At 45.1% G+C, this 11,228-nt stretch overlaps 1 pseudogene; it reads left to right on the forward strand.

Moving 5' to 3' along the window:
* The first annotated feature begins 226 nt into the window (after positions 1-226).
* The window catches only part of LOC112454562, a 16,848-nt pseudogene continuing 5,846 nt past the window's right edge, over positions 227-11,228 (forward strand).

Genomic DNA, 11,228 nt, shown 5'->3' on the forward strand with positions numbered 1-11,228 from the left:
ACCTGCCGCTGGAAAAGCGCCGGGAATGCCTCGCCCAGCATAACACGGCCCCGCCGCGGCAGGAACACGGGTGCGCCACCGCGACTGCAGCGCGGGTGGACGACCCACACACTCACCCGACGGCGCCCCAAGGGCCGAGCGGCGCCGCCACGGTCTGATCAGCCGGGCGGAGAACCGCGAGGGGCCCGCGCACAACCAGCAGCCGAATCAAATGTGCCGCGGGAAAATGGCGAAAATCGTCTGCAACGTCGCGAACAGGGCGACGCACACAACCAATCGGCGGGGCGGAAGAACTGCGAGCTTGAGGGCGCAAGTGCGGGGGTCCGGCGTGGTCCCGCCGAGCCGGCCGCTCCTCACTGTCGATCTAGCCGCGGACGAGGAGCCACCCTTGGAGGAGCGCCCCGACACCGCCGAGCAGCAGCAAGCAGCCAATTGTAAGATCTCCCCTCCGGTGCTGCCTATTCTTTGAGGGCTCGATCTCGGTCGCGACACGGTGCCGGAAAGGCGCATATCGAGTAGATTACCGTGTGAATCGGCCGGATTACGTGTCGTACTTAGCTACCGGCTCCCGCCGGTGGGGATGCCGGAAAGATTATCGCGGCTGCTTGTCGGGATCGCGGGCACGTGGCCGGCCGAGATCGCAGCCAGAAACAAGAAAAGCCCTACTCGAGAACTTGCGTGGGATCGGCAGTCAATTCGCGTATAGCGTCGTGTGCGTCTTGTAAATAGTGCGTTTAGAGTTGTGAATTACGGTATATTGTCGCGTGTCGCGTACGGAAGTCCCGTGTGCGTGTCGGGAGGGACCGCGCCGGGCTCCTTTTGCGTATCGTTGTCGCGTTATTGTCGCGTTTCGCGTACGGAAGCCCCGTGTGCGTGTCGGGAGGGACCGCGCCGGGCACCTTGGGGTGCGTCGGGGTGCATTGCGGGCCTCGCGGATATCTTGCGCCGTGCGTGCGGGCAAATATCGTCGCGTTTGCTCGCATGGAAGTCTCGCGAGCACGCTATGCAGGCGTTGCATACATTGTGTCGTGCGGGTGAGAATTTTGCGTCGGGCGTGTAAGAATCGCCGAGCGTGCGGGATCCGGAGATTGAGACGTGGGCAGATTGACGTTACCGCGGGGTCGTGCGTGGTATTGAGAGCTTCGCGAGCGTGACCATTACGCACTTCGCGCGTGCGGTGACGGCCGACCTGAGTGCCGCGGTAATACCGGCCATTTGAGCGGGATCCGGCCTTGGATTCCTGATACGATTTATACGTTTGTGTTTATTGGAGGAAATATATCAAATTCATATTGTTTATCGTCCGGCTTTATTTCTGTGTTGCTTGCGTTACGCCCCTTCTCCACCTGCATCCCTTTCACGCGGAGCTACGCCCTGAGCTTGTGGCGAGATTAAGGAGGAGAACGTTATCGAGACGTGGTGCGCGTCTATAATCGCACCTGGCGCCCAATCATATGGTATCGCCCAAGATCTAAGATACGGGAATTTCGGTGAGAGAAGTGACTTCGTTATCCCCTTCGAGCTACCGTCCGGTGGTCCGCGGATTAATTTGTAGCCGCGCTCCCTCGGCCAGCGAGACCGAGGGAAATCGGGTTGCAGTATGTATACGAATTGCATGTGTATTCGTGTGCGCTCGCGCGCATGCAGGTGTGTGCGTATGTGTGTGGGTCGGTGGTTGTGTGTGTGTGTGTGTGTGTGTGTGTGTGTGTGTGTGTATGTGTGTGCCCTGCTCTCGGCGTAACCCAGGATCAACGACGTGGACGTAGCAGGAAGCTGATCCCTTTGGGGTGTTGGTTTAAAGTGAGTAATCCCCTAGCCTCTCACGTGTGTGTGTGTGTGTGTGTGTGTGTGTGTGTATGGGTGTGTGTGTGTGTGCGTATGCGCGCCCGCGCGGGCGCGCGTGTGGAACTTCTAATTAAGGCAGGTGTTTATTCCTTGGAAGTGGTCGGTTGCCTGCATCAGCGACGGTTTGAATTAGTGTAGTTGACGGATATTTTATGTGCTCTTCGTTTCTAGCATAACCCAAATACCACAAAACGCTACATATGTGAGCACAAGTACCCAGTGTATGAGTACCAGACTTGTAGGTACAATAATATCCTAATATTGGTGACAGCTCCTCGTCTATGTTTTCGTCCATACCATCGTCTATCTCATTAGCATCGATGGATTTATATGAAATCCAAAGTTGATATTTCGTCGCATTACGAAACCTAGAATAAATTCTCACTTTCAGTAATCCTGGCTGTGGAAGACGGTTTGCATCACGTAACATGTCGATTTGGAATTGCTTATCGTTGTTTCGTTGTACGTTGTCCTGAATGTATGAGGGTGCTAGTTTTATTTGATAAACACCAACCGTTAAATTCTTAAGGTATTCAATGTCTAGCATTGGAAAGTCTATTAACTGCCCCTCATTTATTGGTACCAATCGTTGAGCGTTTTTGGTTCTCAGATTTTGAACCTCAACAAGAGTTTGTACAACGTTCGGTTCTCTCGCTTTTTCGAGCATACGATTAGCTCTTTCTACGTCAGCTCCTTCCATATGGATAGTGGGATGATATCTATTTATGATACCTGCTATTTTACAAAAATCACCAATATTAGGAACAGATGCATCGGTACTGTTTGCTGTAGGAATTTGAATATTAGCTTTAAGTGTCCGTTTCTGGCTTCTACAATCCACCTTTGTTTTGTGACAAGACGGGAGTCATTTGCATCTTCTGTCGTGAGTTGGGCCTCATTTCGTGGAAGAAGTGCTGGCATCTTCCATGTGATGCCCAAACGCCTCAGAAGTTCAATTGCATCCCTATAACCTCTATCAAGTATGACAATATCATCTTCTTGGAACCATCTTAACATCCTTTCGGCGTCTCTATCAAATTTATTTTGCAGTATCGCAGCGTCATTATTGCGACTGTCAGAGAAGTACGGCCCCTGTATATCTAAAATATAACCATCAGGAGCAACTATCAATACTGGTTTGATTAAGTGTCGACCTTTGTGAACGCAATATGACTGTCGAAGAGCTCTGAAATAACTACTTTTCTGTATATATATGTACGTACCATCAATGCATGTAATTACTCTAGGAGTTTGTGGTTCCGAATTATGCAACTGATTGGCAAAATCGGTTACATGTCTATCGATATAATCTTGTCTCGTTATAGCGTCAAATCCTATATTCTGTGGTACAAAACGAATCATTAAAGATTTTTGCACTGTCTCAACAGCCATACTTGTTGCCTGCCTACTCGAGTAATGAAACATAACTTTGAGAAACTCATCTGACAAACCATGACGAATTTTACATAAGAACATAAGAAGGTCCTTTTTATATACATATCTATTACCACCAGGACAAGGAACTGCATCACAAAACGTGAACAATTCTTGGAATTGTTGTTTGTTTATAGGATACAGACATTGAAATTCATTATCCGAAAGATTTGTAACGATGCACCCCGTGCGCTAAGCATCGTTCCCGGCTAACAACCGCCGGATGCCGCCCGACCGACGACCAGTCGGGCGAAGATCAGGGCGCGGTGCGCCCACATTTTAAGATTAATTCAAAACACACCGTGTGCGCGGGCCAAGCGCGGCACCGGTGCCTCCCGACGAGCGACGACGGAAGCCGAGCCGCACCGAGGACGAGCGCGGCGCCGCGCCGCCCCACCACAGCGCGACGATCGGCGCTCCTAGCGAACCCGCCGCGCCGGGCGGGTATATAAACCGCCGCTCCGACGAGAGAAAGAGACTTCGTCTAAAGATCCAGCGTACCGCTACTTCCAGACGAAACTATCTCGACTCCTAGGGAACACGCCAACGAGGTCCGGTGCTCCGAGCCTCGACTGAGGGCTCTCAGGTGTTCCCGCACTCCCTCAGAAACTAACCCCGAAGGCACGGTTACGCGGGGTCGAGCGCGCTCGGCCTCGCAACGAGGGCTCTCGCTGCCGCCGCCCCGGGGCCCCGGAAATCCTCCATCCTACGCTACGCGTTCCCGCACGCATACGACTATTATCGCAATACCGCGGCGTCCGCAAGCGTACAGGCATTACCGGTAATATACCGAGTCCGTCCAGTATCTTAATACCGCGTCGTTATCAAGTGCACATGCACTACCTGTAATATACCGCGTCCGCCTATGTAATATGTAATATACCGAGTCCGTCAATGATCGTAATACCGCGCCGTTTGCCAGTGCGCACGCACTACCTGTAATGTACCGAGTCCGTCTATGTAATATACCGAGCCTGTCGAATAGCGATACCGCGTTCGTTATCAAGTGCACCCGCACTACCCCTTTGTTGTATATATCGCGTTCTGCCCGTCCCTGCGCTATATCAAATACCGCGCTAACATCCCTCTTCGTGTATACCGAGTCCGTCGAATAGTGTGCTACCGCGTTCGTTATCGAGTGCACCCGCACTACCCCTTTCGTTGTATATATCGCGTTCTGCCCGTCCCTGCGCTATATCAAATACCACGCTAACATTTCGTGTATATAATAAGCTAAGCTGAATAAACTACTGCATGTACAACCTAAATTGATTATTGTCTCTGGGCCTTTCATCGAACTCCCGATCCCGCACGCTAGTCCGCGTTCAATAAAGTCAGGCCGTTACAGATTATCTTCATCCAATATTTTTGTTTGATTTGCCACGCCACGAAGTTCTTGCAAAAAAGCTTGAAGATAATAACCTCTGATTACATAGTGCCTGTTGATGAAATGTAAACCTTGTACAAGCGGCTCGAGAAGCACACCATCGTCGTTCAAATGATGTTGACAAGATCTTACGTTTTCTGGGATAAAAATATTGTGTGAAATGAAAACATCTACTTTACATTTAACTGATAATCTATTCAAATTATCAGTTCTATCACATATAATACAAGTGCTACTTCGTGTCTGTGTTAACACATTTAATCTTAAACAGGCAGGATCTTCCTCCATAGCAACAATCTCGTCACAAATTGATTGATTGCAGTTGGTACATATTTTTGTCATACAAGTTACTTCTAACGCTGGTCTTTGGAAACCATCTCGTCGAATGATAGCAATTTCTCTTTTGGCAGCATTATTATCTTCATCAATTCGAGTCATCATACGGGGCACGAATCTTCCATCGCAAACGTAACAACGTAGAAGATTTCTAAATGCCATTATTGTAAAAGATGTACAATATTACAGTAGGATACGAGTTTTACGAAGTTGTTATGTGTTTCACAATGTACACACTGAAGACTGACAAGAAAATATGCAGAATAAAAGTTTTAAAGATTTAATGTTACATACGTATTAATGTACTTACCAAAATAAACTATATAATAAGACAGAAAGCCAATATCGATTCCAGTCTGAATTTTGCCGTCGTTTAGTATCTTTTATAGTGCTATTCCGCTTCGAGAAACTGTAAAACACGAGACCTGAAAGAAAATCTGGGAGAGCAAATTCGCATCCTTCAAAATGACATACGCAATATAAAAAAGTTTTTTCAAATACATAGAAATATATTAGTCTGGTATACAGGCCAACCCACTTTTTTTTAAAGCCTGTATACCTAACCTGTATACCAGACTAGTATATTCCTATGTATTTTGACCCGCTGAATCCAAATCCGAAGTCAGAATTGTCAGTTTGGTTCTCAGTTCCGAGCAAACCTCAAAAAACATGTTCGTTTTGTTGAGTTTTGAGGTTTGCTCGGAACTAAGAGCCAATCTGACAATTCTGACTTCGGATTCGGATTCAGCGGGTCAAAATACATGGAAATACATTAGTGTAGTGTCTCGGCCAAGACATTTTTTATTTTTTGTGTGCCTGTGTTGTCAATAATGACACCCAAACACTTCATACGGTCCTTCGGAGCAATGTCCGACCGACCCACTCTGACAGTGCGGCCAAGTTCACCACCGGCACCAGCACCAAAAAGTACTACCTCCGTCTTGGATTCGGATATCTTCAAACCCAAAGCGCGAATTCGCTCGACAACCCGCCGCACAAACTTATTGGCCTTCTCAAAGACCCGGACTACACCGTTGGCCGTGACGATGATCATAGTATTGTCCGCGTAGCAAATAATTGTGCATTCCTCGAGAACGAGAATACAAAAGATGCTGTCAAACGCTAGGTTCCACAATAGTGGGCCTCATTCGGAACCCTGAGGAACACCAGAGGTCACCCTACGGCTCTTAAACTTGCCGTCCCTCGTAACATATTCGATCCTACGATCCAAAAGATAGGCCTTAAGGTCTGACAATATCTGGCCATGTTTAACTATAATAAATTAAATGTTTGATTAAATGTTCGATTAAATATTCGTTTAATATAATATTTAAATGTATAAATATAAATTTATTTATACATAGCAAATTACAGATATTTAATTAAAAATCTTTGATATAATTATATAAAAATAATTTATGATAAAGATATAATTTGCAGAAAACAAGTATTTTTTATAAATAAAATAATGTTAGTTAAATTTGTTATAAAAGTATTTTCATCAATTTGCCTTATATCTAAAATACAAAAGACAATCACAGATAACAAATAAGGAAACCTTTTCTTCGCCAGTAAATATGATAAAAAGGAGTAGTAATAATTGACACTGTTTGCACAAGCTCGCGCACAAGTCTGAACTCGAGAATTAGATGAGGAAGGAACAAATAAAAAGGATCCGTTTATTGAGAGAGAGATTGCGTTTTGTAATTTATGTAATTTAGAAAATTCTATATTGAGCAGACCTATACAAAGAATACCAACATTTGTTGCATGGGGGAAAGGAAACTGCCCTAAAACCTTCTCAGTATTCGTGAACAAAATTATACATTGGTAATATAAAATACAATATGAGTAATATAAATGCACAAAAGAACACATAAATGGTTATCGTAGAACAGTCCTTTCTTTTAAATTATGACAAAATAGATTTGCATTCACTGATGCATCTCTTTGTTCTGTAATCAGGTTCGTTATAAAAGGAATGGTAATAATATGTAAGCTCATAATTTCTCTTGACGTAGTCAAAGTAAAACAAATCACGTAATATCAAGAAAGGATTATTCAATTATTCACGCAAATCATTTAGAACATAAAAATTCAATGCAAACATAACTTAAACAGTTATTGAAATAATGTATCAATCTTTGAGTTTTAGTATTAAATAATCTTAATCGGCCTTTTACGATTTATGATATAGACTAATGGTTCTTGAACAAACGACTCATTTTTTCAGCAAAATCATGTATTTAGTAAAAGAAAATAAACTATAAGAATTTCTCAATTTCTCATATTCATAAGCCTTCAATTTTTGATTGACACATTAATTCACCTTGGCAAGAATATCACATTCAATAATTAAGAATTCGCAAAATACTGAGTGGAATAATTATAAAGTAATTGAGTAAGAACTTTTATAGCAACGCATGGAAACGATTACTCGATAGTTTTATTACAACGCAAGAAACGATTTATATATTTCGCAAAGAACGCATTCTCATTTAGTACGTAATACAAGTGAAACAATGTTCGCAAATTAACGTAATAAACGATAAAAGATATTGCATAATCAATTATAATGAAACAATCGCACAAAAGAAAGAAATAAAGTTTTTTCCTTGTAAATAAAATGGTTGCAACCAACGAATTAAGTAATTAATGGACTTTTAGACTGAGCTCAGTATTATACAATTGACTCAAAATAAATTTACACTTCAAATGAGTTAACTTGCTCTCTGAATTTAGCAAGTTGCAAATTTGTAACCGTCAGGGGTTTAATTATCCCTTGCGGATCCCTTGAGTAACGTTAGGTGAAATTCTAACGCTCGTGCTCAAACGGTTACCTTGGAATTGATGAGTTTAACCTTGAGTATATCTGAGTTTCTCGATACGTTTAACCTTGAGTATATCTGAGTTCCTCGATGACTTTTAGTATCAAGCACGGAAAGGCTTTCTCGAACGTTCCAGAAAATGGCTTCCTTCCTTTAGATTTCCACGTACCGGTATGGCTCGCCGGGACGTATCTCACTGGCTTCCTCTTGGCGACGATTTTAGTTGTCCTTATATCTCGTTGATTCTTATATGGTGAACAATTATATTCTACTGAACACGAAGAGGCAGATCTCGGCTACCTCACTACTTAACTGAGAAAAGATGACGCAATTACTGGTTTGACTCTAACTTATGTATCACGATGTATCACGCACGATATCTGGGAGACGAATGCTCGCTCGCCCGGGCTGCGCGCCTTTCCCAACATGCTCAAGCATGCGCGGTAAACACGCGCCTCGCCGCCTGGGACGCAACGTTGTCGGCACCGCTCGCGCGCTTCTTCACCGAACTACGTAGAATGCGCGGCTTGACCTATCAAATTACAACCGCCACTGATGGCCGCAAAAAAGAACAACACATTCTCTCTCTCTTTCCTTTTCTCGTACAACTTTAAACAGACACTGACTGGCAATATAGAAATTCTTTAATTATCTCACGACGTTTCGACCGTCACTTTCGGTCCTTATCAAGTGTTCAAATTACATCGCTTGCAAACAATTCAGTCCTGGCATTGTGCCAACAATGCAAAAGTCAAGAACTAAAATGATAAAAAAATATAACAAGAAAAATATAAAATAAAAATTGACAGAACTAAAAAATGATGAAACAATATAAAAAGAAAAAAAATAAAATATAAATTGACAAGTTTAAGTAACTTACAAGTTTGCGCGTCATATGTAAAAACTGTGGTAAACGTGGGAAAAGCATGTCAGCAGTCCACGGGTGACAAAGGCACACTGATCACGATCGGCGTTAAATGTTTTTTATTATTATATCATATGCCCCGGTCAAATTATCCGTGTCTTTCTGTAGGTTGATTGTGTTGTTATTTTGTTTTTTGAAAAACATTTTTGCGATCTCGCGTTTTCTAATTTGTTTTTCGCAATGTAATATCTCTGTTTTATGCCATTCGAATTCGTGATCAAAAGAGGTACGATGATTACTGACAACGGAATGGTTGCTGACATGCTTCTTAATATCCGCTCTATGCTCTTTAATGCGTGTTTCGAGATGTCTTTTGGTTTGGCCAATGTACGTGACATCGCAATTTCCGCAGTTAATTTTATAAATTAAATTAGTCTGCTTGAAACAATCAAGTCTATCTTTCCCCCTCTTTATGACGCAATCAAGGGACTTAGGAACTGTATAAAGTTTACGATGTAGACGGTATGATGTCCTGCCTCAACATATCTTTAACATGCGTTTTAACATCCGCTTCCACAGCAACAACGTGAACAGCAGCTTTAGTAAATCTAAGAGACGGTAGGGTCAGTGCACCATTAGTGGCCACTTTGAAGATTTTTGACAAAATAAATGCGTTTTAATTAAATTCTTTTTATTATGTAACGCTTTTAACTACTTTAAGATATTCTTAAGAATCTTTTAGATAAGAAACTTAAGATCGGCAAACAAATAAACTTAAATAAATGTTTCAAAAATAAAAATTATATCATAAGTTCCGATTTCACCGTTTTTGGCCACCAAAACACCAGTTTTCGCCACAATAAGTACTAGTTTTGGCCACATAATAAAACTACGGTTAATTTCCAATTAAACAATTAATAAATAGATATATATTGGGACGTGACAAATGTCACGTCCCTCACCCCAGATGGGAGCTCGGCCGAGGGAGGCGTCAGGGATGGTGCCTCCGCCCGGGGCGGGCGGAGAGCGAGCGTTTTAGGTTAGGATTAAGATCTTTTGGCGAAAATTACAGGTATCGAGGGAGCGCGGAGCAGATGGCCAGGGTCACGGAGCTTTGTAACGGCGTATGCCGCACCGAAGGACTTGCAGGTGGACAGCCGGAAGCTTCCGAGGGCGGACGGTCGACGGGCGGGTCACGCTGGAGCCCACAGCTAACATCAGCTGGCCTGTCAAGGCACATCATCAGCCACACTAGAGCACTGCAGCCCGAATACGGAGGACCCGAAAAGGGGGACGCCCCGATAAAGGTCCCCGTCGAGGAACGGGGCCACCACCGGTATACCGCCACCGGTCGACGAACCATGGCCCGGCCAGCCTGGCCGTCGAGAAACCGGGCTATGAGTCGCGGCCTGGACAGCCGGTCTCACGTAGGCGGGTTTTGAATCTACCGCCGGCGGATGGGAGCAGCGACAAGGGGCGCCCTAGTAAGGCGCGACGATCGCCTAGGAGGATCGGTAGCGTGCCAGGGCGCAGCACCTGATAGGGCTAGGGACACCGGCGCGCGCGCGCGCGGGCTCAGCGTGGTCCCGCCGGGCCGAAGGAACGCCACTGTCGTGCGAGCCGCCATCGAGGTACCATCCAGCCCTGCGAGCCGAACGACGAACTGCCAGAACGAGCGCTAAATTGTAAGGCCACTGCTCAGCCTCCCCCAAAGTAAAGTCGTTGTAATACTAAGGCCCTCCCGGGAGTCGCGCTGTGCCGCGAGAATAGATGAAATCCGCCGAAGCTGAAATAATACCGAGTACCATACCGCGGAAGGGCCTGTACGGGAAAGTGATCGTGAGTGCCCGTCTCGGGGATTCGAACGTGCGGTCGCCGACAGTCAGCGTGCGTGTAAGTTCGTTGCGTGTAATCTCGTTGCGTGTAATTTTGTTGCGTGTAATTTCGTAATCGTCGTTTGTTTAACCGTGCCGTATTGTAGCGAATCGCGAGGGGAAAACGGTCCGCGTTGATGATGGTGCGTGGTGAGGTGAGCTCTTCGTGAGCATCACGTGATCGCGCCGTGGCGCCGGGCGCCTCCGAGGTTTGCGCCTTTTAGGACTCGCGTAACCAGGAGATTCGCTGGTCATCTCGGGAGGTTGCTCTCGCGCGTGCGAGAGTCTTGTGATTGCCGTTTCTGGTTAAGTTCGCATGTATGTTGCATGTATTAGCTCTGTTTTGCATGTATTAGCTCTAGAATTACCACAGTTATCCAAGTAAATGTGGGTACAATCTAATGAACCATAACTGATTTAATGAGCCAATCGCGGTTTCACTTTAATTCGGCATGCACTGAGACATGCATGGCTTAATCTTTGAGACAAGCATATGACTACTGACAGGATCAACCAGGGACCGCCTGGTCTTGGTTAATTGTAAGTGGATGTTATCGTTTCTGGTTAAGTTTGCGCTAATTATAAGTGGATGTTTGTGCGTTTCATCGGGATTAATGGCTCACGGTTGTGCCGCGTTTACGGGTGAGTCCATAGACTTA

The sequence above is a fragment of the Temnothorax curvispinosus genome, unplaced genomic scaffold, assembly GCF_003070985.1.
Source record: "Temnothorax curvispinosus isolate PA1 unplaced genomic scaffold, ASM307098v1 QBEX01000501.1, whole genome shotgun sequence".
Classification (NCBI taxonomy): Eukaryota; Metazoa; Arthropoda; class Insecta; order Hymenoptera; family Formicidae; genus Temnothorax; species Temnothorax curvispinosus.